The sequence below is a fragment of the Scylla paramamosain genome, chromosome 4, assembly GCF_035594125.1.
Source record: "Scylla paramamosain isolate STU-SP2022 chromosome 4, ASM3559412v1, whole genome shotgun sequence".
In the NCBI taxonomy this organism is placed as follows: domain Eukaryota; kingdom Metazoa; phylum Arthropoda; class Malacostraca; order Decapoda; family Portunidae; genus Scylla; species Scylla paramamosain.
Window position 1 is genome coordinate 26,452,027 of NC_087154.1, and position 23,788 is coordinate 26,475,814.

The 23,788-nt window shown below is 43.3% G+C and overlaps 2 long non-coding RNA genes across 3 annotated transcripts in view; one reads left to right on the forward strand and one right to left on the reverse strand.

Moving 5' to 3' along the window:
• Positions 1-23,788, reverse strand: part of LOC135099921 (uncharacterized) — a 56,483-nt gene that overhangs the window by 19,828 nt on the left and 12,867 nt on the right. The gene's annotated exons all lie outside the window — the stretch shown is intronic.
• The window catches only part of LOC135099919 (uncharacterized), a 51,530-nt gene continuing 27,879 nt past the window's right edge, over positions 138-23,788 (forward strand). For both annotated transcript variants that reach the window (XR_010268441.1, XR_010268440.1), the window contains exon 1: positions 138-162. This is a non-coding gene — a long non-coding RNA (uncharacterized LOC135099919). The remainder of the gene's footprint in view (positions 163-23,788) is intronic.

Sequence of the window (23,788 nt, forward strand, 5' to 3'; positions counted from 1 at the left end):
TCTGATCTGCCTGACGACTTTTTTTTTATTTTATTTTATTATTTTTTTCAGGAATGTGTTTGGGGTGAATATTACTTTGCGTTTTCAGAATTTTGTCGTCACGTGGTTCTCCATCATTTATTTTAATTTTTTTTCAGGAATGCCGAAGCTGGTGTAGAGACGGTGAGTGCTGTATATTGCTATATACCAGCAGTATAGTAGTAGTAGTAGTAGTAGTAGTAGTAGTAGTAGTAGTAGTAGTAGTAGTAGTAGTAGTAGTAGTAGTAGTAGTAGCAGCAGCAGCAGCAGCAGCAGCAGCAGCAGCAGCAGCAGCAGCAGCAGCAGCAGCAGTAGCAGCAGCAGTAGTAGAAGTAGTAATGGTGGTGGTGATATTTCGTAAAAAATGGGAAAAAAAAGTTATTTAAGCCTAAAAATCGTGATGGAAGTAAACTTTCTTCAAGTATCTCTACAACTTCAAGTAATTAGTTCACTTCCTGATAGGTAAAAGACTTCCAATGACAAGCGATTAATATTACCACAAAAATAAATAGACAAGTTAATTAAACAAATCAAATAAAAGTAACGCTGAAGTTTTTTCCATATCGCAATACATTTCTCAGCTAAAACCTACATCAACAATATAATTAACGGGAGAGAAGATTACTAGAAGAATATAATTGTGTTGAATCCTTTCAGTGTGCATTACTCCTCATCACGGAGCACACGAGGACAGGCTGAAGTGACCCAAACAAGCAAGGTCTTTTCTCCGGCGTGAGGATAATGCCGAAGACAAATTGAGGGCGGGCGAGGGTGTGTGTCCCCGCGGGCCGCTGCGAGGGGGCACGATTTTGTCCGAGGCCACTCTGAATTATAGGAATGCGAGTAGGAAATGACACCAATATTTCATTTTCTGACAAATGACACGGTTACGGCGGAGATAGGAGGGAGGGAGGGAGTTAAAGGGGGGGGCGTGGGTGTGTAGTGGGAGGAAAGAAAGGGAAGGGGAAGGGAGAGGAGGAGAGGGGCTACGTTGAGGGATGGTGGTGGAGAGGGGCAGGGAGAGATGTAGGAGGAAAGTTGTTATGGCGGCGGAGAGAGAGAGAGAGAGAGAGAGAGAGAGAGAGAGAGAGAGAGAGAGAGAGAGAGAGAGAGAGAGAGAGAGAGAGAGAGAGAGAGAGAGAGAGAGAGAAAGAGAGAGAGAATACTGGAGGAGATGAGAGGGAAAACCCAGGGGAGAAAAGAACCACCACCACCCTCATCATCATCACCGTCACACTCTTAGGAATAGAATGCGAGCAAGAAAACGAAAGGTCAAAGAAACTGTGGACACTGGAGACGTAAAGGTAAAGAAGAAAAGGAAAGGAAGAAAAACCAGTAAGTATAATATGAAAACTGACAAAATTAACAAGAAAAATTCAAAGAAAGAAAATAATCACTTCGTCCTTTTCTTTTTGGCGTTACACACACACACACAAAAAAAAACCACGCAATACAATGAAAAGATGAAAAAAAAAAGAAGGAAAGGTAGGAAGAATGTTATCGCTCCGTTTTCTTTTTAACATAATACACAAAATCAAGCTAAAAAATAAAAAAAATCCCACATATAGCAGAGTACAGTTATATATATAATAACATTACTAACTCAACATAATTCTTGTGAACGTATCTCTTGTGATGCAAACGCCGCCCCTCCACCTCACTGAGTCTCGCCGCTCCTGCTGAGCCAGTAACACCCAGCAGAGGGACTCGCGAGGCAGTTGACCCTCATCTCACTTTCATGCTGCATTTACAGGTCATACATACAGACGGAGGTGAGACGGAGCGAGCCCCGCGCGGCCACATAAAACTTGCAGGCCTCGTTCAACATTGCGTTCATTTCTCAGCGCGTGATTACTCTGAGGTGGCGCGGCCTGATGGAGCACTGAAGGCCGCGGTAAATGCTCGCACAGTAAGCATCCAGGTCTGGCGAATGCGGGGAAAATTGTTTAGATTATTCAGCTTTTCCCGGAATTCAGTTCATGCAGGGGAGTATTTTTATGAAGGAGCATCGAATGGCAACAACGCTCCGCTGACCCCTCGCCGCCGCTGCCTGCCTGATGCCATTTCACCGGAGTTTTATTTCTTTATTTATGTTTCCCTCATAAATATTTACAGTTTAAAAAGGCAGCAGGAAGGAACATCTCGCGTGTAATTCTTAAGAAGAGGAGGACATTAAGGAGGCGAGGGTCGGTGGTGGCCAGTGGAGGGAGGTGTGGTGCCCGAGCTGGCAACACTGGCCACCGCCCTTGTTATTCTGAAAGGATATTAGAGCGGGAGAAATATGTCCATCGCCAAGGGTCCGCGTTCTGCCATTTCCTCGCTCGCTGAAGAACATAAATCTAGAAATTCTTCCTTTACCATGAACATCCCACGGCGGAATGGAGAGGACGGGAGAGGAGAGGAGGAAACGGGAGAGGAGAGGAGAGGGGACAAGGAGAGGGAAGGGGGCTGGTCAGGGAGGCGGGAGAACCAGACAGGCAGGCAGCTCCCTCTTGGTCCCTTCCATTCACTTCCCTCCCTGCTCTCTCTCCCTTCCCTCCCCTCCCCCCCACCAAGCCTCGGAGGGAGAGTAAGGGGGGGGGGATTAGAAGAGAGGATGGACCACACTGATGCCACTGTTGTCATTTCGTGTTTTTTTTTTCTTTTCTTTTTCTGTTTCTTTCCCCCCCCCCCCGTTAATATATTTTGCGCGGTGGTCTTGGCTCCTGCAGGTTTTGTTGGGAAAGGTCAGGTTGTGTTGTTATTGTTGTTGTTGCTGTTGTTGTTGTTGTTGGTTTGTGGTGTTGGTTGTGAAGTATATGTAATAATTATTTGTTTATTATTTTTTGTTTAAATGTCTTCATTCCCATTAGTTTGACACACTGTAAGAGAGAGAGAGAGAGAGAGAGAGAGAGAGAGAGAGAGAGAGAGAGAGAGAGAGAGAGAGAATGCACAATGAAAAATAGGTCTCTCTCTCTCTCTCTCTCTCTCTCTCTCTCTCTCTCTCTCTCTCTCTCTCTCTCTCTCTCTCTCTCTCTCTCTCTCTCTCTCTCTCTCTCTCTTCTTCACCACCTCATCTTGCCTCTCCCTCTCACTCTCCTTCCTACTCTCCCTCTCTCTCACCTCTCTTCTCCTAATGCCTCCCAACGGACACAGCTTCCTCGGTAATGAAAACACATCTACAACATTGATGCTCTTCCCTCCTCCTCCTCCCCCTCCTCCTCCTCCTCCTCCTCCTCCTCCTCCTCCTCCTCCTCCTCCTCCTCCAAGCGTCCGCTGCCCCCTGGACTCCCATTTACTTCTCCATTTTTTTCTTTCTCTTTACTTCTTCCCCTTCCTACACTTCCTTCCCCTCTCCTTCCCCTCTTTTTTCCTTACTTCCCCCAAGAACGTTCTTCCTCAGAATCATTTATTTCCTTACCTTTTTTGTTATTTTATTTACTTTCTTTCTCTTCTCTTCTTCCGCTTTCTTCCTTCTTGTTTTTCTTTCCTTCCCCTTCCTCATCCTCTTCCTCTTAATCCCCTTCCCTTCTTTCCGTCTTTTCCTCTTTATTCATTCCCATTATTTTCCTTCTGTTCTCCCCTTCTCTATATTCCTCTCCCCTTGAAGTGTGTCACCCACCTTTTTTTTTTTTTCTCTCTCTCTCCCTCTCACGCTTTCTTTCCTTCTCCTTCAGCCTTCTACTCTTTCCTCTCTTCTTCTCAGTCCACTTTTCTGTATCTCCTCTCTTTCCTGCATCATTTACTTTCCTCTCTCTATTTTTTCCTCTTTATACTCTTCTCACTCCTTGCTCCCCACCTACTTTTTTTCCTCCTTTTCCCCCTTACTCTCTTTTCTTTTCTATCTCCAATTCCTCCTATTCCTTACTTTCCACTTTTCTTCCTCTCTTCCTCACCCCTTTGCTTTGTGTCGCTTTTACTCTTTCCTATCTCCATTTTCCTTCTTTCCTCCCTTTTTCTCTCCTTCCTTCTTTCTCCCTTTTTCTTCCCTTCCTTGGCTTCTACCACTGATCGTCCTTCTGAGAGGCGTGAGGGAGAAAGGTGGTGGTGGTGGTGGTGGTGGTGGTGGTGGTCAGGGTGTTAGTGTGGCGTAAAGAAAATGGGGAACTATCATGAAGAAAACGTAACATAAATTGGAAATATAATTGAGTGGAAAGGAAAGAAAGAAGGAAAATGAAAAAAGGACTCGTGCCTTCTTTTTATTACTATAAAGGAAGGAAAGAAAGAATAATGTGATCGATTCTTTTTAAATTTCCCTCCTTGAAAAGAAGTTGGGGGAAAAGAAGGGAAAAAAATGCATGTCAGATTCATTTATTTGTTTATTGAAGGAGAAAATTAATAGTAAACATAAGAAACACAAAATTAATAAGAAAAATTGAAATATTATATTAGGAAAATATTCAAATCATTAAGAGAGAGAGAGAGAGAGAGAGAGAGAGAGAGAGAGAGAGAGAGAGAGAGAGAGAGAGAGAGAGAGAGAGAGAGAATAACCTGTGAACTCAATACTAACAAACCAAAATCTGTCCAAAATCAAATACGAAAGAGAAAGACCTAAAAGAAGCAGAGAGAGAGAGGAGAGAGAGAGAGAGAGAGAGAGAGAGAGAGAGAGAGAGAGAGAGAGAGAGAGAGAGAGAGAGAGAAGCTAAAGAGCAGATGAAGCGGCGAGGCGGTGGATGGAGTCAGTCGTTTGGGGGCAGGAGTGTAAAAGCCTGTAAGGATGTAACGACGGCATTGATGTGTAGCCGAGATTATGGCCGGCGCCTCGGGGGACCCATGGCGGGGTACTACATGGTCTCTCTCTCTCTCTCTCTCTCTCTCTCTCTCTCTCTCTCTCTCTCTCTCTCTCTCTCTCTCTCTCTCTCTCTCTCTTAAAAGTCTTAAACTGGTGTCTTATTGTCTTGAAACCATTGTTTTTATATGCACTTCAACCCTCTCTCTCTCTCTCTCTCTCTCTCTCTCTCTCTCTCTCTCTCTCTCTCTCTCTCTCTCTCTCTCTCTCTCTCTCTCTCTCTCTCTCTCTCTCTCTCTCTCTCTCTCTCTCTCTCTCTCTTGTCACTTCATGCAGACTATGCTCAGTCATAAGCAGAGAGAGCGAGAGAGAGAGAGAGAGAGAGAGCAAAGAGAGAGAGAGAGAGAGGAGAGAGAGAGAGAGAGAGAGAGAGAGAGAGAGGGAGAGAGAGAGAGAGAGATCGCAATGTTTGGAATCATAGAGAAAAACAAATCAAAACAAAAATTCACTACATTTGTACCCGTGCAGAAATAAACAGAGAGAGAGAGAGAGAGTGAGAGAGAGAGAGAGAGAGAGAGAGAGAGAGAGAGAGAGGTCCCACAACTTGACCAAGCCCCATTTCAAGAGCCTTCCCGTAGCGACCATCCCAGCGACCCCCTCCCATCGCTCCCCCTCTCCTCCCCCGCCTCCTCTCCCTTCCTTCCTCCTCCTCCCCCCATCAGCGGCCGTCCCCCTCGTCCATAGTTTACCGAGAGAAGGTCACCGGGGGCCCTTTGCCTTCTACCCCCTCCCTTCCCCTCCCCACCTCTCCCTCCTCTTCTTCCTGTATACCTCGTTTCTTCCTCCTTCCATTTCTGACCTTCCATCTTTTTTTTTTTTTCTTTTTAACTTAGTTTTTTTTCTTACTCACTGTTCCACAACCTTTAAGTTCCCTTTCTCTCTCTCTCTCTCTCTCTCTCTCTCTCTCTCTCTCTCTCTCTCTCTCTCTCTCTCTCTCTCTCTACTAATGTATTTTTTTTTCCTTTTCTTTCATTAGTTTAATATATATTGTTATTTTTCCTTTTCGCAGTTAGTATTTTCTTTTCTCGTCTCTTTTTTTCGTTACTTTTTTAAGCTTCTCATTGATAACTTCATCGTGAGAGAGAGAGAGAGAGAGAGAGAGAGGAGAGAGAGAGAGAGAGAGGAGAGAGAGATGCGTGATAGAGAGATATGATAATCTGCAGAGAGGGGAGGGAAGGGGATGAAATAGAGGAGATATGGACACACTTAGGATGGGGTGTGAAGGGACGGGGAGTAAACTTAACCTTCCCCTCCCTTCATCCCCCCATCACCCCATCACCCTATCGCAAGGGGAAAAGGGGCTTGTGGGTAATTGAAAAGCCCTTTCCCTCACGGCTCGTACAAGAGGAGAGGAGGAGAGGAGAGGCACGGGAGGAGGAGGAGGAGGAGATGAGGGGAATGAGAGGAAGTGGATTAGGAGGACGTAGTTTCCCCTCGCAACCACCCTGAGAGGTCTTAGTGAAGGGAGGAGGAGGGGAGGAGGAGAAAGAGGAGGAGGAGGAGGAGGAGGAGGAGGGGTGGAAGTTAGAAGGTTAAGACTAGAGGGGTACAGAGACAGACTGGACTTTGGTATAGGAGGAGGAAAAGGAGTTGGAGGAGGAGGAGGAGGAGGAGGAGGAGAAGAAGGAGGAGGAGGAGGACTAGAACCAAGAGGTGGAGGAGGAGGAGGATCAGGAGGAGAGGTAGGCTGGAGAGTAGGTTCGATTGGCCTGCGTCTATTAATTCAGGAAATGGAGTATATTTATTAGGGTGGAGGCATAAGGGGCGGCTCCCACGGGTGGCATCGTGAACCAGCGGCTATTGGAAGCTGGAGCGGTAACTCTGGCCGCCTCTTGTTCCGGGCCACTCTTGCTGCAGCTCGTAATGGTGGCGCTTCGGTGCTCCGGTGCTCGGGTGCTTGGGTGCTCGGGTGTTCCTGTTGCTGGCTCTGTATGAAGGATCTTTTTTTTTTTCTCTTGAGTCTCTTCACGTGCGTTCCCGTAAGTGTTCCTGCTACTGCCTTGAGCGTGAAGGGTATTTATTTATTTTTTTCGGATTTTTTTTTTACTTATTATTATTATTTTTATCTATTTATCTATTTATTTATTTTTTTATTTATTTATTTATTTTTTTTTTTATTTATTTATTTTTTTTTTTGCGTGTAAATGTGTGAGTTTGCGATTTGCACGTGTACTGTCAGGATGTAGAGGATGGAGGTACAAATTATGGCAGTATATCTAAGGAGAAATGCAGAATTGATTGATTTTTTTCTATTTATTTATTTATCCATTTATTTACTTATTTAATGTACAAATTTATTCTGTTTTATCTTTTTTTATTATATGAGTTTGGATTTGCGACGTGTACCATTGCTAACAGAACCTGAGGATGGTCTCTCTGGATGCACAAAAGCTACTATAACTGTGAATAATGTGACCAATGAGTTTTTTTTTTTTTTTTTACTTTATTCTAATTACGTTTGTGTGTGTTTACTATCAACAACAAAAATAAAAAAAGTATCCGCTCTCTGGGCAGCAGACGAGACAAAAATTACAGCTGTGAATGATAAGAAATATAAAAAGAATCTTGCTGTCGTAAAGATTGATCATTATGAATGTTGTCTGGTTAAGAAAAAAACATGAAGTTATGGCATCCTTGAGTACAAGAAAGAATAATTCACTGATATAAAACTAACCAAACATACTGGAACACTTTTCTTTTCTTTTTTCCGAGCTGTATTTTTAAGGACATTTTCTTTCTAAGCCTTTGGTCAGTTTCCCTTGTACGTAAAAAGTTAAAATTCTACCTAAGGTCTAACTATTAATTAATAATCTTTTCTCTGTCTTATATTCTGTACGTTTCAATGTAGACTCTCGTGATCTTTCGCACGTCTATTTACTTCCCTTCCGGCCATTTTGTTCCGTCTCCCCCTCAGTGACCCTTGTCCAGTCCTAATGGATGTCCGAGAGAGAGAGAGAGAGAGAGAGAGAGAGAGAGAGAGAGAGAGAGAGAGAGAGAGAGAGAGAGAGAGAGAGAGAGAGAGAGAGAGAGAATTACTAAACCACCGAACCAGAAAACGATGATCAAGAAACTAACTAAAAAAGGGAAGAGAGAATTTTCAATAATCTCTCAGCCTCACTTCCCCTTCTGTGAGTCCCCCGCCCTCCTTCCCTCCCCTGGAAGCTTGTTGCCAATTGCTTGATGCATTTTGATAGGGGGGAGAGGGAAAGGAAAGAGGGAGAGGAAAATGAAAATTGTAGAACGGCCGCCGGAGGGAGAAATTATAGTGGTCAAAAAATTATGCATCGGAGGGTAAAATCTTCGGCGGCGTCCACTCCCTTCCTCTCCCTCTCTCTCTCTCTCTCTCTCCCCTCTCTCTCTTGCTGCGTTCCCCTCGAGGTGCCATGTGGCCGATTTCCTATTCACTCTTCCCCTCAGCGTTCTTTTTAGCCTTTGAAATATGTTATAGTTGAGTCATGTTTCCCTCTTCAGCCATTAAGATGATCCTAACTCCTTACGATATCCAGAGAGGAAGGTCTGTAGGTGAGGAGTAAGTTTCCGAAAGGTGTAATTCTCGTGCGGTATTATCGATTTTATTCCGTGAGGGTAACAAGTCCCCATAATGAACCTTGAATCCATTCCCGGCCCAGAGACGCGATTCGCCAGACTCTTACAGTGGACTTGGAACCTCTTTGCGTAATTTGATGGAGCGCCATGTTATTGATAATGAAGGAAAAAATAAAGGAAAGGAAAGGAAAGTGAGAATAAGGTTAAAAAAAAAAAGGTTTCGTATGAGATTCACCAAACCCTTAGTGGACTTGGAACCTCTTTTCGTAATATGATGGAGCAAAACGGTACTGATATTTAAAGAAGAGAGAGAAAAAAAAGAAAGGAAAGTAAGAAGCTGGTATGACATTCACTAGACTCTTAGTCGACTTTGAACCTCCTTTCGTAATATGACTTGTCAAGGAACTTATAATGAAGGAAGAATAAAAAAAAGTAAAATAAAGTAAGAATAAGTGAAAAAAAGGTTCGTTGGCGATTTGCTAGACGCTGAGTGAAATTCGAACCTCTTCCTGTACTATGGTGAAGTGTCACGGTACTCATAATGAAGGAAAAAAGAAAAGGAAAGTAAAAAAATAAGTGAAAAAATAGAGGTACGTGTGAAAGGTTGGGCGTGAGACTGGCCAGGCTGATAACATTTTTTCCCTCTTCTTTTTTTTCGTCAGGGACAATTGTCAATTACGGGACGCCATTTTGCCTGGCCGGCCATATGAATGATTCGATACAGGCTATCTGGGGGACACACCGCCAGCCATCCAGCCAGCCACCAGGACCCCGCCTGATTAAACTGGGTTATAAAATTTGAGGGGACGGAGAAGGCCTGGCTGGCTGTCTCTACCAAGTGTCACTGCCTCCCTGCGACGTGCGTGTATTTGCTGTTGCTTCTTGTTTTCTGTTTACTCCGCTAAAAGAAAGGGAAGAAAATGTGAAGGTCTCTCTCTCTCTCTCTCTCTCTCTCTCTCTCTCTCTCTCTCTCTCTCTCTCTCTCTCTCTCTCTCTCTCTCTCTCTCTCGCAAGTTCATTCTGATATTTAACCGAGCCAACCGAAGCAAGTTATACGATTTTTTTTTTTTTCTTTTCAAATAGTATAAAAGTAAACAAAGAAGATATATGCACGAAAATATGAAGTTCAGTTCTTTTTCAAGATTATTCTGATATACTAGGGAGACCGAAGGTAGTCATCTATGTTGTCTGTTGTTTTCTTTTTTTCTGTATACTCCTAAGAGAAAATAGGAAGGAAATTCTATGTTCACTCAAACCTCGTCCTTCTGATTCGATGCTGAGGAAGCCGAGACTAGGTACAGTACACATATTCCGTTTCTTCTCTCGTTTTCCATGCACTCGTTCAAAAAGGAAAGGAAAAAGAAAAACGGGACATCCACTTACTCATGTTCGTAATTTTGATGTGATATTGATATAAAATGCATTTTTTGGTCAATTTCTTTGGAAAACGAAGAAAATACTCACTTCACTTATTTTTCGTATATACTCTGATATGCTCCCACGTTTCTCGTTTTCTTTTTACTCTACGGAAAAAAATACCCAGTTCACTTATTTTTCGTACTGTCTTGATATATTTTGATATGATACTGATACACTCTTACGTTCCTCGTTTTCTTTACACTCTACGATAAAAAAAATAAATAAAGAAGAAGAAGAAGAAAAATACCCAGTTCACTTATTCTTCCTTGACATAACACTGAGAAGGGACCGAGGCACCAGGAAGGGAGAAGCATATAAATCATTCTGGGTTGGTGAGGGAAGGAAGGCAGGCAGAGCGGCGCTGACAAGGGAGCCGGTGACCAATGGTGATTTACTCGCTCCTGTCGCTCGCCCAAAGGGAACTGTTTAAGCAGCGTCGGTCCGGGTCTCAGTGAAGCGTTCCGGGACCATCCTGACGAAGGGAGTCTGTCCGTGGCCGGGTAGCGGGGGGCGATTTATAATACATTGTTGTGTAAATGTTATGTCCGAGTTAGGCGCCGTTATTGGCCAGCGGGAACCGAGAGGGAGAGGGAGAGGGAGTCAGTGTGGTAGTGCACGGGGAGACGCAAGTGGGGGTGAGTGGGTGGGAGGGTGAGGGAGCGGTGGGGGGTGTGGGAGAGATGAGGGAAGAGAGAGGGACTGGACTGCACTGGTATATCTGTCTCTCCCTTCTCTCTCTTCTCTTTTTTTTTCTTTTGTTCTGTTTTATTAGCCTTGTCTCTAGTTGCTATGCGTTTATTTATCTCCTATTGTTTTTTTTTCGCTTCCTTTTCTCTTCTTTCTTGCTCCGTTTTTACTTTGTAACCATTTTTCGTTTGTCTGCTAGTGATTGTGTGTTCATTTATCTACTGTAGTCATTCTATCTTCATTTTTCTTCCCTGTGCTCTTCTCCCAGACGAACTTATGCAAATTTTGGAATTGGATATATCCCCGATGATGAAATGAACCTGCATATGATATGAATAACACACCTAAACTAGATAAAAAAAAATATAGGGATACGACAGTAGATTTATTGACCGAGTGAAGGAACCAGAACAACTGGGTCATATTGCACTCTGAATAAATCAAAATACCTCTCTAACTCTATTCCGACTCCATTCCATCTCTCCATCCTCCTCAGCCATAAGTTTCCATATCTTTCATTCAAAAGATGGAAAAAAATAAATAACAGGTCAACGAATTACTTTATTAACATTCAGATTATCTTGTAACTATAATAATTCTGAGTAAATACCGATAAACTATAGCAAATTCTGAAACTCTCATTTTTTTTTTTTTTTTTGTATTCCTACGACTTAAATTGTTTTAGAAGAGAAATTATTTAACTTTTTCGAATCTCCTATAACTGAGAAATTTCTTTTTTCTCTCTCCATGTGTTGTGCCTTCAGCCAGACTCCTTATGGCACACAAAGTTAAAAATATATAATGTCTTTCGTGGTAAAGAAATAAGTGAACGGAAGGTCCCTCTCCCGAATAGCAGTGTATATCACACCGTATACAAAAAGAGCGCGTTACAGCTCCCTCAGCGCGCGGCGTCCAGCATACAAACAAGGGCCAGTACAGCAGGTGCCTCTAATAAGTCTGGCGGGCCGCGCGGAGAAGGTTCGGCTAGTGATCAATAGCGTTCAGCTGAGCCGCGTCTCCAGCCAGGGAGGAGATGAAGTGGCCGCGGTGCAGACTAGCTCCTTGCCGCGAATAATAGATGATTCTGCGGGGCGAGACCGAGGCACTAAGACCTGAGGGACTGGACGCGCCTACACAAAGCCTCTTAGGGCCAGTATACGGCTACATGCGCGCGTACACACACACACACACACACACACACACACACACACACACACACACACACACACACACACACACACACACACACACACACACACACACACACACACACACACACACACACACACATCTCTCTCTCTCTCTCTCTCTCTCTCTCTCTCTCTCTCTCTCTCTCTCTCTCTCTCTCTCTCTCTCTCTCTCTCTCTCTCTCTCTCTCTCTCTCTCTCAAAGCACACTATTAATATTTTGTATGTGTCAGTTTTACTTTTTTCCTGCTGATGTTACTACTACTATTACTACCACCACCACCACCACCACCACCACCACCACCACCATCACCCTCACTGTCATTCTTCCGTCATTGCCATTGTGTTTCTTCACCTGCCTGCACATTACCACACGCTCCTTCCCCACACCCACCCCTCAGTCCCACGCCTCTCCCAACCCCACTCCCTCCTCACCACCACCCATCCCTCCTGTCCCAACCCCGCCAACCCCACCACACACTCCCTTCTCACCACCAGTCCCTCCTGTCCCAGCCCCACAAACACTAGGAACCCCACCACTCCCACCTCTATCCACCCAGTCTATGCCACCCCGAACCTTCTCCACCCCTCCAACACGCGCCCCTCGCTCGCCTGTCACGCGGACTGGCACTAAGAACGAAGCGGCTCGACAAAGCTACAAGGTAATCCTCGACAACACACCACCACAGCGATACCCGCAGACAAGACTGAAGGGAGGAGCGGGTCAGAATCCGGCTCCTTCCTTCCTTCCTTCCTTCCTTCCTTCCTTCCTTCCTTCCCCCTCAGCTCGCTCTCGCTCTCTCTCTCTCCACCTGGCAAGTCTGCTTATATATATATATATATATATATATATATATATATATATATATATATATATATATATATATATATATATATATATATATATATATATATATATATATATATATATATATATATATATATATATTATATTATATTCAGCATTGGGGAGTTTCGATTTTTTTCCAAGTTGTTATGCATGTATATTAGTTTTTTTATTCTCTCTCTCTCATATGTGTGTGTGTTTATAGTATAGGGTACAGAGTCTTCGTTCTTTTTTATTTGTTTGTTTATTTTTCGTTTGTATATTGCAGTGTTTTGTAATGGTAAGCAAAATTTTCGTTCTGCTATTGTGATTTTCTTTTTTTTTTGTATGTGCCTGTTATGGTTTTGTTTACACTTTCCTTAAATATTTTCGATGTTATGACTTAATTTGTATATTTATGTATTGTTTCTTATGTTTTCTTTGTTTTTTTTCTTTTCCCTTTTTTGATTCGTGTGTACACTTGACTCAAAATTTTTCTTTTTGCTCATTTTCTCACTTTGCTTGGCTTTCTTTTTTTCTTTTTTCTTCTTAACTTTTGCGAAAAATTACACTTTCTAACCACCTCCATTTTCTTTTTCTTTACTAATCACCATCCAATCTTTCGCTCACACATTTATACTACAAGATATAAACAGATACATACGCCGTTTTCTTTTTACCTTCATTCATCACTTTCCATCTCTCTCTCTCTCTCTCTCTCTCTCTCTCTCTCTCTCTCTCTCTCTCTCTCTCTCTCTCTCTCTCTCTCTCTCTCTCTCTCTCTCTCTCTCTCGTCCCTTCACTTTCCATCTCCACAACATAATGGAAGACGTGGCTGGAGGCGGTGGTGGCGGCCAAGGTGTATTGGATGACCAGTTGTGGGAGGCTGAGGGTGGCTGGGGAGAAGGGAGGTACTGTAGAGGGGCTGGGAGGAAACATATGGGAGGGTGCTGCGGGAAGTCGAGGCAGGATGAGGAGGAGGAGGGGGACGTGTTTCGGGCGTAGAGGCTGAAGAAGATAGGTAAGAAATGGGTAGGGAGAAGGTAGAGAGAATGATAGTGGGGTTAGGTAAGAAGGGGATGGGTAGGAAGGTAAGGGAAAGAGAGGAAAGGTAGATGGAATGATAGTGCAGGTAGGGAAGGTAAGGAGAGAGTAGAGAAGGGAAAGGAGGATCTAGGGAACGTGGAATATTATGGTTTTGATGAAGTTATACCTGTTGTTGATTACAGAGTGAATATTGAACGTGAATTTACAGCATCTTGCCCTTAAAAATAAACTTGGCACTTGACTGTTGCTTTGTGTACTGTGCGTATTTATACTTCAAGGCTTTTTTTTTTTGTGTGTGTGTGTGTGTGAGCAGCAGAGTAGCCGCTATTTCTTTATTATTCTTTGACTTCTTTCTTTTTTTTCTTTCGTGCCCGCTGTCCTGGTGTCTTAAAACAGGGAAAAGATGTTTGTCTCTTTCCTCTTGAAGTGTTTGAAAGGTATGTTTTTATTTATTTGTTATTTTTATTTATTTTTTATTATAGATTTTCATTATGATTGTGAATGATCGAAGTGAAGTGGTCATTTCCTATTGCTGTTTTATTCTTTTGTCTTTTTTAGTCATTTACTTATTTATTTGTTTATCTATTCTTTGTCCTGCCCTCCTTACACGAAAAATAAATAAAATAAATAAGTAAAATAAAAACTTTACTCTTTCGTCTGGAAATGCTTGCACGACAGTTTTCATTTCTCTCTTTTTTTTTTTTTCTTCATAATGACGATGCACGATCAGACTTGCTACCTGTAAAAAACACCAGTCCAAAGGTACACCAAAGCATCAAATTCCTAGTTTATTTTATATTTACCACGACTGCACGAAGTGAGGAAGATGGAGATTGAACAATTGTAATACTGGGGGATGTCTAATTGTTAGTTACCAAAGTATTCTGAAGGCAGGGAGGAACACTGGGAGGCAGAAGAGTGACACCGTGAGTAATTGTAAATAAATGTGTGGCGTGACGAAGAGGAAACGGATTAAAGTGAGAGAGAAAAAAAATGGTTCTGAAACTCCCCTTCTTATGTCGCCACCATCACCTGTTTCTCTCTCTCTCTCTCTCTCTCTCTCTCTCTCTCTCTCTCTCTCTCTCTCTCTCTCTCTCTCTCTCTCTCTCTCTCTCTCTCTCTCTCTCTCTCCTCTCTCTCTCTCAAGAAAGTAAGTACTTCCCCTCATCTTATTTTTATTTCCTCTTTTTCCCCTTCCCCTGATATTTCCAAATGGTTCCCCAAAGTCCTACTCCCCCACCCACCACCTTTCCTCCACCTCCCCTCCCCTCCTTTCCTCCACCTCCCCTTCCCTCCTTCCTTCTTTCCTTCCTTCCCTCCCTTGGGCAACACTAGGAGGGGCCCAGCCAGCTCTTGTCACCAGCCGCCTTGGACAGAGAAATTCCCACAGTAGCCACCTCAAGGCTCCTCCTCCTCCTCCTCCTCCTTCTCCTCCTTCTCCTCCTCCTCGTCGTCGTCGTCTTTTCTCTTCCTCTATTTCTTATCTTTCTAGAATATGTAAATGAGGTCCATACCAGATAAATTCGTTTTGCAGGTTCTTTTTCTTTATTTGTTTTATCTGCATTTTCTTCGTTTTTCTTTTCTTCTTCTTCTTCTTCTTCTTCTTCTTCTTCTTCTTCTTCTTCTTCTTCTTCTTCTTCTTCTTCTTCTTCTTCTTCTTCTTCTTCTTCTTCTTCTTCTTCTTCTTCTTCTTCTTCTTCTTCTTCTTCTTCTTCTTCTTCTTCTTCTTCTTCTTCTTCTTCTTCTTCTTCTTCTTCTTCTTCTTCTTCTTCTTCTTCTTCTTCTTCTTCTTCTTCTTCTTCTTCTTCTTCTTCTTCTTCTTCTTCTTCTTCTTCTTCTTCTTCTTCTTCTTCTTCTTCTTCTTCTTCTTCTTCTTCTTCTTCTTCTTCTTCTTCTTCTTCTTCTTCTTCTTCTTCTTCTTCTTCTTCTTCTTCTTCTTCTTCTTCTTCTTCTTCTTCTTCTTCTTCTTCTTCTTCTTCTTCTTCTTCTTCTTCTTCTTCTTCTTCTTCTTCTTCTTCTTCTTCTTCTTCTTCTTCTTCTTCTTCTTCTTCTTCTTCTCTTTAAAAAGCCGTCTTTACAATGGTTGTTTCTAATTTATCACCGAGTGTCAAAATTAATTATCCTTATTTCCTCCTCCTCCTCCTCCTCATCCCCATCCTCCTCCTATATTTTTTCCCTTTATTTTTAGTCCTCCAGTTTCCTATTCTACTTGTATTTATCTTTTTTTTTCTTTCTACAGCACAGTTTTTCTCCCCTCTTTCCCTCCCTCCCTCCTTCCCTCCTTCCCTCCTTCCCACCGTCCTTCCTTCCATTCCGTCCCTCCCTTCCTTTGGCCACTATAAGAAGGCAGCGTCTCCTCACTGTTTGGTTTCGGAGTTTATTGTTTCAGAAGATGCAATCAAAGACGCTGCAGGGAGACTGGATCCCCTTATTCTGGTGTTCCCCGTGTGTTATTGTTTCATTATGCGATGCTATTGTCTTTTTTTCTGTTTATTTATTCATTTTTTTAGTGGTAGTGGTGGTGGGTAGTGGTTTGTGGTGGTTATGGTTGTGGTAGTAGTGGTAGTAGTAGTAGTAGGAGGAGGAGGAGAAGGAGGTAGTAATGGTAGTTGGTGATTGTAGTTGTATTTGTGGTGATGGTGGTGGTAATTATGGTGGTGGTATTGCAATAAAAAGATAAAGATGAAGAAATAATGGTAGAGAAAGAAAAAAAGATGAGGACAAAGAGGAAGGGGAGGAGGAGGAGGAGAAGTGACAATAAAGAACACAACTAATGTGTCTGGAAGGAAAACAGGAGAGAGAGAGAGAGAGAGAGAGAGAGAGAGAGAGAGAGAGAGAGAGAGAGAGAGAGAGAGAGAGGAAAAAAACAGTAAATAAAAAATTGGAACAGCGATAAATAATGACAAGAGGGATGAAGAAGGGGAGAGGAGGAGTGGGACTGATTGGATAGGCCAAGGGTCAGAGAGAGAGAGAGAGAGAGAGAGAGAGAGAGAGGATGGGGAAGGAGGAAGGTAGGGAGAGCTTGAGGGAGTTAAGGTCGAGGAGAGGGAGGGGGTGACCACTTTGCTACAAGAGTCTTACCTCTCCCCACCACTCCCCCTTTCAATTTCCTTTGCACAGACGGTATTTCTTTTAACGTATTTTTCCCCACTTTTTTTTCCTGAAGGATGTACGAAACTTTTTATTTTTTGTGTCACCTTTAAAAGAGTGAGAGAGGAAAGAAAAACAAGACTGACAGCTGCGATATTGGTCAAGATAAACAAAAAAGAAGCAAGACTAACTAACAGAAACAAAAGAACAGGAGTGGACAGTGTCAAGGAGGGGAGATCAATTAGGTGAAAGTGGCAATTAGAGCAGAGTAAACAGTCAGTCTTTCAGGTGTAAGCAGTGGCCGAGATGGTAGAGAAAGTGGAGTAAGGAAAAGTAGCAATAGGAGGAAAGTAGAATATACAGTCAGGAGTAGGTGGCAGAAGTAGGCAGTGGCGGGGAAAGGAGATCGATTAAAATAGGGAAAAGTAGCGATATAGTTGATTAGAGTAAACCAGTCAGTCAGTCAGTCAGTCAGTCATTAGGCAGTAGCGGGGAAGGGAGATGGATTAAAGTAGGGAAAAGTAGCGATACAGTAGAGTCAGTCAGACAGTCAGCCCGTCAGTCAGAGGCAGCAACAGGGAAGGGAGACTGAGATAGAGGCGAGGCGGGGGCGGAGAGCCATAACTAGTGATCTACATGCAGGTCGCCGCGTCCACCAGATAATAAACTTGAGATCACAATTTCACCCCAACGAGGCTTTCGCGGTCTGCTTTTCCAACGTTACTTTTCCTTCCATTTTTTCTTACATCTCATATTTAACTCATTTTTGTTTTTTTTTCAGAAGGAAACTGGAGTGACGGTCAGTAATATGGCGTTATTGTTGTTATTTTACTGTTATTACTATTGCGAGTATTATCATTGTAAGTGCAACTGTGTATTAAGAATGATATTTAAGCTGAACAAGGCAAGGTGCAGCTGGGGAAAGTGAGAAAGGATGAGACTGAACTAGATGATATTGGGTAGAGCAAGGCAGTGTTGGGCTGTGTTGAGCTGGGTCGGACTGGATTAGACAGGAGAGTGCTGATTTTGGACTGGATTGAACAGAGTGATATTGAACTGGAACGGGTTAGAGTGAATTGTGTTAGGTTGGACTGGGTTAGGCTGGATGGTGCTTGGTTGGGCTAGGTTGGATTTAGTTAGGATGGGCTAGATTGGATTGAGCAGGGTGATGCTTGGTTGAGCTCAGTTGGCATGGGCTGGGCTGGGCTGGGCTGGACTAGATTTGAGAGAGTGATGATGGATTGGTCTTTGATAGGGCGAATTGGGCTGTGTTAAGATAAGGTTGTCCTGGGATGGGTTGGCCTGGATTGGGATTTGCTGGGACGTGGTTAGGCCGGGCTGGGTTGGTCTGTCTGGGCTGGGTTGCCCTCAGTCGGGCTATGTTGAGACGTGGTTGGACTGGATTGGAGTGGGTTGGGTGTAGTGTATCAAGTATCAAGCGGAAAATAAACAGATACAGCAACGAGCGGACGGGGCAGTGTTGCCAGATGCCTGGGTCTCTTTATGGCCTCGTAAAGCCCGACAACCATTCGTGCCTGATAACATTTCATTTGAATTTGAGTTTTATACGTGCGAATGTTTTACGAGGGGACAGCGAGCGAGCCTCTTCCCCCGCCACGCCTCCTGCTGGGGAAGTAGGAGAATCCTCGACGTGGTGTTCAGGACTCCCGACTGCGCCTCTTACTGCTGATGGGAAGTGAGTAACAAGATGGGTCAGTCGTGAAAGTAATATTGTTTTACTGTTGCTAGTATACTCATGGCCATAAGTACAAGTAGCCTTCTGCTCGACCTGAAGTCCTCTTGGTCCATGTTTTTAAACACTTTGTTCTCTCATCATGAATATTTTGAAAGGCCCCAGAGATTATAAGGCAGACAGTAATATTTTTTTTTTATTGATGATGCAAGATACTTGTTAAACTGTCACTAAAATCATGAAAACACTGCCACTACATTTTAAAAAGGAGCCGAGACAAGATAATGTTTGAGAATACTGTCCCTCATCTCCTTACAAGCTTCTTACAAAGCCTGGCAGGTGATGGACTCTTAGCACATCAAGAGGCTTAAAACAGAAGAAAAGCGATAAAGAGTGGAACAAAGTACGGTATATTACTTGACTTGCGATCTTGAAAGTACAAGCCACTATGGATTACGGTTCAACTGCAATATTAAAAATAAATGAATTATGTCGGGTTCACATGATGTGGAGGAACAAATATTGATAAACAATGAAAATTTACGAATTATGATGATTTTTTAGTCCTTGGTTTAAAATGAAATGTAGTTTAAAACTTTGGCGTACCATTAAGGTATGGCTGTGATAGTACACACACACACATACACTACTTAGTTGTTTCAAGTACAGGATCCTTGAACATGAATCAAGTGAGTTAACACAGACTTCCTTCGTTTCTTATTTCGTTGCGAAAATTGTAGTTTGAAATTATATAAACGTGTAGGCTTTCCTTTTTTTTTTTTTTCTTACACTTTGCATCTCACAAGGTTTCGTTCACCACATAACATCATTCCTCCTCCTCCTCCTCCTCCTCCTCCTCCTCCTCCTCCTCCTCCTCCTCTACCCCCAAAGCCAGCGCGGCAACTGGCCCCAGAGCTGCCCTGGTCAAATATGAATGAGTTCCCTCAAAACTTTTGTTCTTGGCTCGGGTGGAGGAAGTTTGTGGCCTCAGTGTATGATCCGAGCAAACCCTCAACCTCCGCCGCTGCCCGCTTCCCTGGCCGCCCCGAGTGCCTCCTTCAGCGAGGGGGAAAATAATAATAAAAAAAGACGCAGTGCTCCCCAGCGAGACGAGACGGAGTGCACTGGAGGCTCAAGTAGCATAATAAACGTCTTAACTCGCCATCAGTCTCGGGTCGTGGTATTTATTTTGCCTCTTGATACATGCTTACAGTCATGGCCAATAGTTGAATGACCCACCGCGCTCACTGTTACTGTCCCTGGTGTTCTCCTTCGTTCTTGAGGTCCGTTTGTGTCGAATAGTTCACATGAGGGGTTAGTAGTTGATGAGAGAGAGAGAGAGAGAGAGAGAGAGAGAGAGAGAGAGAGAGAGAGAGAGAGAGAGAGAGAGAGAGAGAGCAGATGATAAAAGACTGGGCTGTGGTGGTGAAGGCTACGTAAAATTAATGAATCAAGGCAGTGATGAAAAGATAATAGAGAAAAATGTGCCACGTGGTACTGCACGTGCACGAATTAAACTAACAAAAAAAAGAAAAAATTGATAGAAATACGCATAACTGTAAAAATAATAAACAAAAACAAAAAAAAATTATGATAAACGTAATGATAACGAACGAAACAAAACTTAGAGAAAGAAAATGAAGAACGCGAATAAGAGAGAGAGAGAGAGAGAGAGAGAGAGAGAGAGAGAGAGAGAGAGAGAGAGAGAGAGAGAGAGAGAGAGAATCCGAGGTCGCCACACAAACTAGTGTAGATAAAAGAGAATGGCGGGAGGGAGAGAAAAAGGGAAAGAAAGAGAGTGAGCGAGAGAAAGGGAGAGATGATGGTATGGGGGAGTCAGGCCGGGAGTGGACGGGTCGCGTGTAGGGGAGGGAGTGGGGGGGTTAGGGGGCGAGTCTGGACAGTGACAGAGACCAGGGGCTTGATGGGTCTATTCAAATTTCCCCAACACGCAGCACAAGTATCTGCCGCCCTGACACTGACGGCGGTGAGGGGCAGGGGAGGAGGCAACGAGAATTGGAGGGGGAGGGGGAGAGAAGGGGAGAGAAAAGGGAGGTCAGAGAGAGAGAGAGAGAGAGAGAGGGGACAGAAGCTCTCGTGGCCAGCCAGTTACAAATAGATCGACACGCCAGATCTGAAACACTTCTGGCCGCCCCTCCACTCCTTTCAAAAGGCTCCACACTGTTGAAGTTACACCGGTTTTTAAGCCTGTTTTATGGTTCTAGTAACAAATAAACAAGATTTCTATAGTATCAACTGGAGAAACACTCTTGAGAACTGGCCTAATTATATATGTGGCCTTTGAAAATAGCCGTGGGGAGAGAGCAGAGCGTTTCAGAATAAAAGCCCAAGGAAGACACGTCCCTCACCACCACCACCATCACCACCCAGAATCCGCCGCCACGTCCAGTTGGAGCAAATGGCGCGTGTCAAGCGAGCCAATGAAATATACATGACGCACCTCAGAGCACAATCCTGCCTTACCGCCGATTCTTGTGTCCCTGCCAAGAGAAGATGAGAGAAGGCCGGGCCGGGCAGGGAGATCGGTTGGAGGAGGGAGAGAGAAAATGGGAGAAAAAAGGGGGGGAAAAAATAATATTCTTATCTTATATTTTTCTCTTTCCCACACAAATGAGAAGTGTCAGATGATAGCGTCGGGGATGGTAGGGAAGGAGGGGTGGTGGGAATGAGGGTAGGACACGAGGAGGAGGAAAAAGAGGAGGAAGAGGAAGAAGAAGAAGAAGAAGCAACAACAACAACAACAACAACAACACCAGCAGCAGCAGCAACAGCAACAACAACAACAGCAACAGCAACAGCAACAACAACAGTGACAACGACAGAAAAAAATTAAACGAATAAATTAATGAAAGAAAAATACTTCAAAAAGAGGAAGAACAAAAGGAAAAAGCAACAGAGAAGCGAGCGAACAAGTGCATGGATGAACAAATAAACATAAACTGAAGCAAGAGCATGACCTAAAGAATAAGAGTAAAACCACCCAAAACAAAAAGAGTGACCACCTTCCCTCACACATTATGAGTGACCAAGACGACGAAGAAACAAACCCCACAGCTTCCTCACGATGACTGAACCCTGTCAGCTGAGCGGAGGGTGACTTGCGGAGTGTGCGAGAGAGAGAGAGAGAGAGAGAGAGAGAGAGAGAGAGAGAGAGAGAGAGAGAGAGAGAGAGAGAGAGAGAGAGAGAAATAAGAGTTGTGTTGCAAGAGATGGCCACGCGCGAGGGAGAGAGAGAGAGAGGAACGAGTCAAGAGTCACACCGAGTCACAGAGTCACACAGACAACAACGGGAGATAAAGAGAGGAGTGCAGTGAGGGGTGGGGAGCAGCACGAGGGGCGCGCATTGTGAGAGGGGAGAGTTAGCGGCATTGTGGGCACCGTGAAGGATGGACGTGGCTACCCAGGGATGAATACAGTTGCCGGATTGACTTGTGGAGATAGAAAGGGTGTCGGGAGTGCAGCACGCGATGGCTGGCCGGCTGCTCCCATAGTGTGGCCGTGGTGTTGTTATTGTTATTATTCATATTGACTTTTGTGAAGATTTTGAGGGTATTTTTTTTTTTTTTTTTTTTTACAGTGGTTTCCTTCACCAGGCAGACAATTCCATATCGGTCGCCTGGTCAGTGTTCCCCTCCCATTCGTGAGCACGTGATCGATGGATTGAGACTGCGCATTCATGAAATAATAGAAAAATAAAATTAAATAAATTAAAGAAAATAAATAAGGGAAAAAACACATTCTTATTATGTTTTTCGTTTTATTATTATTTCATTTATTTATCTATTTGTTTGTCCGTCTATTTATTTTTGCGCTGTGTGTTGATTTAAGTAAGAACTGACACGAAACATTTTCCCCACCCAAAATAATTAAATTAATAAACACATACCGAACTTATTTTTCCACATTTACGTCCCTCTTCACCTAAATCACACAAAAAAAAAGAAAGAAATAACAAAAAGAAACAAGAAAACTGCCGTCCCCCTCCATTAAAAAGAAAGAAAAAAGTCAATAAATCAAAACTAAATGCGACAAATTTAAACTCGAAATAAAAAAAAACAGATGAAGGAAAGATAAAGACAAGAAGGAAAAAAAAATGTACAGGAACCAATAGACAGAGGCGGTCAGACAGAGTACATATACGGAAGTCCGACGCGCCTGGGAGAAGAAAGCGACAAAAAAAAAAGTGGAAAAGATAGAGGGAAGAGGAAACAGGACGGGACAGAAGGCGACGATAAGAAGAGAGAGGGAAAAAAATGAGGCAGACAGGAAGATGACATAAAGGCGCGTGGCCGAGAGAGAGAAAGAGAGAGAGAGAGAAAGAGAGAGAGAGAGAAAGAGAGAGAGAGAGAGAGAGAGAGAGAGAGAGAGAGAGAGAGAGAGAGAGAGAGAGAGAGAGAGAGAGAGAGAGAGAGAATATTCGAAACAAGATAAATACAAAACTCGTGGAATTTATGGAAAACAGTGAACATATGTATTAAAAAATGCAGATAAAAAGAAAAGAATAATTAAAGAAGAAAAGACAGGAAAAGAAAAGAAAGACATAATGAGAGATATACACAAGAAGAGTAAAATTAATAAAAAACTAAATTCAAATATAATTAAAGATGAGAAATAAACACAAAGAAAAAAGAAGAAAAGAGAGAAAGGGCGGGAGGCAGACAGAGAATAAGAAGAGTAACATAAAGAGGCTGAAAGAGAAAGATCTGTTAAGAGAAGGAAGAAGAAACTGAAGAAGAAATATAAGAACAAGCAAAGAGAAAGAGAGGGAGATGGACAGAGACGGAAAATGAAGAAAACGGATAAAAACTGAAGAAAACAGAGGGAAGTGAAGGAGGATGGAGGGACAGAAGAACGAGACAGAAAAAAAAGAAAAAAAAGGACATATAGAGAGGATAGAGAAAAGACGAGAACAGAAGGGAGAAGAGAACTGAGGGAAGATGGAGACAGAGGCAAAGAGAAACACAGAAAAAGAAGGGGGAGATAGATAGGAGGGAGAAGACAAGGGGAGGGAGAGAGGGAGGGAAGACGAAGGGACAGAGGTGCGATACATCCATCATGCTTATCACATTTCCAATTCTGGCGCGTGAATGCGACGGCCGGGCTTGGACAGCGCGGCCGCGAATACGTAATGGTCGCGCTGGGACGTGGCCTTATCCCGCCTCCCATCTCCCAACACGCCCTCGTCCGCCACCCATCGCTGTCCTCTTGCCTTCCTCTTCTCTTCTTCCCCTTTCCTACGTGCTATCCGGTTCTCTTCTCTCTCCTTTATTTTCTTAGTTTTTTTTTTACATGTATCTCGTTTTCCTTCTTTCGCTTCTTCTGTTTGTCTTTCTAGTGTTTATTCTTCTCTTTCTCACGATTCTATCCTCTGTTTTTTTTTTTTTTCTTAATATGCACTTTTTTTTTAGTTCTCTTCACACTCATTTTCTCTTCTCACTTTCTGTCTTCATCCTTCCTTCTCTTACTGCTTCTCACGACTCTGTTTC